The sequence below is a fragment of the Dioscorea cayenensis genome, unplaced genomic scaffold, assembly GCF_009730915.1.
Source record: "Dioscorea cayenensis subsp. rotundata cultivar TDr96_F1 unplaced genomic scaffold, TDr96_F1_v2_PseudoChromosome.rev07_lg8_w22 25.fasta BLBR01000367.1, whole genome shotgun sequence".
Classification (NCBI taxonomy): Eukaryota; Viridiplantae; Streptophyta; class Magnoliopsida; order Dioscoreales; family Dioscoreaceae; genus Dioscorea; species Dioscorea cayenensis.
In genome coordinates, this window is record NW_024086758.1 from 1 (window position 1) to 4,641 (window position 4,641).

General features: G+C 38.5%; 1 pseudogene; it reads left to right on the forward strand.

The window, feature by feature from the left end:
* The first annotated feature begins 51 nt into the window (after window positions 1–51).
* Window positions 52–1,604, forward strand: LOC120254144 (annotated as a pseudogene).
* Window positions 1,605–4,641: the final 3,037 nt, after the last annotated feature.

The window sequence follows — 4,641 nt, forward strand, 5'->3', positions numbered from 1 at the left end:
CAGACAGTACTCAATTATCCATGTCGACGACCATCTGCATGATCGAGTAAGTGAGATCCAAGGCTTTTGATGAGACGAAAGCCGGAGTCAAAAGACCTTATCGATGCTGGCATCACTGAAGTTCCCCGCTTTTTCGATTCATCCGAGCTGAAACAATTTCCACTTCTACAGCTGAGTTGAAGATTCCAGTTATTGACATGAAAGACATCAATGATACGAGAGAGAAATAGTCGACAAGGTTAAAGAGGCTTCGGAGGCAATCGGTTTTTCAAGTGGCTAACCATGGAGTGCCCGACTATGAGTGATGGATGAGATGCTCGACCAATAAAGAGGTTCATGGAGGATGATGCAGAGGTGAAGAAAAATACTACACTAGAGATTACAAAACGAAAGGTGGTCTTCAATTGCAACTTCGATCTTTACAGTTCCCCAGCAGCGAATTGGCGTGATACTTTGTTTCTTAGTGTGGCTCCTGTTCCTCCTGAAAAGGAAGAGTACCGAATGCTTTCGGTGAGTGATAGTATTTAAATTCAGTAAATTTATAAGTCTTGTTGATGCAAATATCAATTGTGATTTGAACATATGAGAGGAAATAGTGTTTGAGTATTCATTTTCACATGAAAAACTGGGAAAGGTGCTAGCTTTGAGCTGATATCAGAGGCTCTTGGACTGAAACCTGATTATTTGAAAGAGATGGAATGCGGAAGGGAATTGGTATTTGCTTGCCATTACCTATCCACACTGTCCAGAGCCACACCTCGCACTTGGAACCAGTATACACTCTGATCCGGGCTTCCTTACAATCCTTTTGCAAGATAAATCAATTGGTGGCTTGCAAATACTTCATAAGAATAAATGGGTTGATGTTCCTCCCTCTCCTGGATGCCTGATTGTCCACGCTAGCTGATCTCTTGCAGGTATAAACATTATACGAAGTGTATGCATTAGAGTTCACTGAGTTATGTGCTTGATTTCCTTCTAATTGGTTTGTAACAAGTAATATGTTTTGTCTTTCTACCTGCCTGGTAATCAACATAACTAATCTCTTGCATTTATATATGTATTACTTAGAGCTAACTAACAATTGTATATCCATTTTTAATATATGGATATATAAATTATGAGCTTTGTTTATTTTCCAGCTCAAGTTTTTCAAGTTAATGAAACTAAAATGGTACATTGGTTACATGCACATAACATTGTCATGTTTGCATCTAATATACCAAAGTAACCTAATTATATATGTTATAATAAAAATTTGATCTTAATTACTTTGCAATGTTTCTGTCTTTCCTGTTTGATGTGTAGCTGATCTCAAATGACAAGTTGAAAGAGTGTTGAGCATGAGAGTGCTTGCAAGCAAGGAAGGTCCAAGACTTTCAGTAGCATGCTTCTTTGTTACTCAGTATAGCCCTTCATCAAAGGTTTATGGTACTATCATGGAGTTACTTGCTAATGGAAGTGCACCTATCTACAGAGAAGTTGTCATAGATGAGTTCCACAAACACTACAATTCCAAAGGTCTTGATGGGAAGTCTGCACTTGATCATTTCAAGCTATAAAACTTTGTTATTTAGTTATTATTGCATTTCTTTCGACAATAGTATATTCAAGAAATTTACTCTTGTATGTTTGGTGAAGTATCAAGTTTGAGTTTGAATTTTTGTGACAAAAGCTTATCTTTTTAACAATAAAACAGAAATGAGGACCACGAAGCTAGACACTCATGACCTTGTTCCAGGTAATTTTATTTCTTGGAGCTCATGTTTCTGTTTAGGGACCTCAAAAAAGGCCTGTAAACTTTCTGACTCTTTCTTTCTTTTACACGATTTACATTGTGTATTTACTATTGTATTATAATTCAAGATTTCGCATAAAGTACTCTTGTAAAAAATGAAAATTATTCTATATGTTTGTAATTATCATAAATCATTGAAGCCATTTTAACATTGATTTTAATTTAGATGTAATATATTTTTCATTTTAATCAATTACAAAACTTATTTTTCAACTTTACATATGTTAGAGTTTAGATTGGTTAATAAGTATATTGGGCTCATACTTCTAAAAAGCACTAATATTTTTATATATATACCCTTGTATCTCTTTTTCACTAATTGATATGTCTAATTATTTTTCACTATTACGCATGATGCAGGAGCCTGAGGTTAAACCCTAGTAGTACCCAAAACCCTAGCCTTTACCACATACGCACTCGAAACCCTAGCCTTCAACCCTCCGCCGCTTTCGCATCTCTCACCGCTCAGTCGCCCGATGCCCCTTGTCTCCGATTCTTTGAAGGATTTGTCTCTTTATTGTCATGTCTTCGTCTCGTAGTGCGTGGTAAAAGGCCCTCTCAGTGGTGGTTGAGGAGCCGTGAGTGGTGATTCTTGGGATAGGTTTGTGTGTACTTTTTTGTCGACCGGACCAGACCATCTTGAGGATTGTTGTTGGGATAAGCATAGTCGCTGTGATAGTGATGGTAGTATAAAAAGTGGCCGATCCAGTCACGCATACAGTCTTTGAGCAGATTAGTCGCATATCTCTTAGGCCGACTTTGCATGGTTCCAGTAACTACAAGACGTAGTTTCTTACGCCATAGTCTCTTCTTATATTTTCTCATGTAATGCCTTTCTTGCTTGAGGACGGTTCTACGGATTATTGACTCCGAGGCGTCCTCTCACATGGCCGGGAGTACAAAATCTTTCTTTGTATGTTTTCATTATGTGGCAATTCCCAATGGGCGATCGTGCTTAGTGTCTAGAGAGGTAGTTGTGCAGGCTTCTCTCAGCTTAGACTAAGTGATGTTCATTTTGTACTTGAATATCCTATCAACTTGCTATCCATTTCTGTGATCACTAACAGTTGAATTATAGTGTGACTTTTTCCCCCTTTTCACTACATATTTCAGGATCTGTGGATAAGGAAGATGATTAGTATTGGGGCGTAATCATGGTGGCGATGTGTGTATACATTGGTATGTGATGATATTTCCTTGTGGTTTGACAACTTCTATTTTGAACACCTAGTCGTCGCTCATATGGCGTTGTAGATTGGGCCATCCTTCTCTTAGTCATCTTGATGAGGCTTTGGCTCGATTTCGGGTTGAGTCGTTTCGATGTGAGTCGTGTTAGTTGGGTAAGCATCACGTGCTACCTCTAAAGCGTTACACTCTAGTGTCTAGTCGGTAAATCGTTTGATCTAGTTTATTATAATATTTGGGGACCTTCTAAAGTCGTGTCTGTTTTTTGTCATCGTTACCATGTTGTGTTTGTTGATGATTTTTCCTGAGTGTCATGGGTATATTTGTTAAAAGACCATCTGTCTATTGTTGATGTCCTTAAAACATTTATTTTGGAAGTACAAAATTAGTTTTCCACTGTTCTCAAATATCTTCGCACCGATAATGCTTTAGAATTTTTTCTATAAATTCTTTGTGTGTATCCATTAGGATTATTTATCAAACCACTTGTTCACAGACTTCTCAACAGAATGGGGTTGCTGAAAGAAAGCATCTTCACATCTTAGATGTTGCATGGACTCTCTTGGTGAAGTGTAATGTTCCTAGATATTTGTGGTCAGATATTATCTTAGATGCGATAGATCTTATTAATCATGTATGCACCGCACTAGGGGAAGAGTCCCTCTATGTCATCTTTTACCTGATACTGAGTTGTTTACTTATCCTCTTGTGCTTTTATGTGTGTTGGTTTTCTTGAGTTTAACTCTGGTTTTTATATTGTTGGATATTCCGCGCTCAAAGTTGGATACCTTTTGTGTACCATTCTACTAGTCGAGATACATATGTGCTACATAGATGTCACGTTTTTGAGTATCAATCATGACTTGGGTTCTCACGATATGTTGACTATGTCGATGCGATATTATTCTCCTTGTCCTTGTTTGAGTAACTCCGCATGTGCCTATGCCCTAATATGACACCTCCTCCGGTGTATCGGATGATAGCTATTTTGGACATGTTTATCATTCTTTGCCAACATGTACCATCTGCAGATCTGTCCCCTCCGGTTGTCTCCCCAGATTTTGCAGACCCGTCTCTTAATCTTCCCATTGCCTTTCACAAAGGTATTTATTCTTGTACCAAACATCTCATCTCACTTTTTATTTTTTATGATAATCTTCACCCATCCTTCTGCACTTTTGCTCTTTCCTTGTCTACTGAGTCAATCCCCAGGAACTACTAGGATGCATGTTTGCTTCCACAATTACAGATAGCAATGGATAATGAAATAGAAGCCTTGAGATCTCGTCGTACATGGGAGCTCGTGCCTCACCCTAGTGATGCTAGCATTGTCACTTGCCGATGGGTCTTCTCTGTCAAGCACAAAACTAACGATACGATTGATCGCTATAAAGCCCAATTGGTGCCCCGTGGTTTTACTAAGACTTATGGTGATCGATTATCTTTGAGACTTTTTTCACGGTTGCTCATCGAATTCCATTAGCATCCTACTATCACTAGCTATAAATCGATCATGGGCACTCTGTCAACTCAATGTGAAAAAAATGCCTTTCTCTATGGAAACATTGTTGAGGCGGTGTTTATCGAGAGCAACCTATGGGGATATGTTGCTCGAGGGAGAATCTGAGTGCTGCTAGCTCGAGAAAGTGATCTATGGT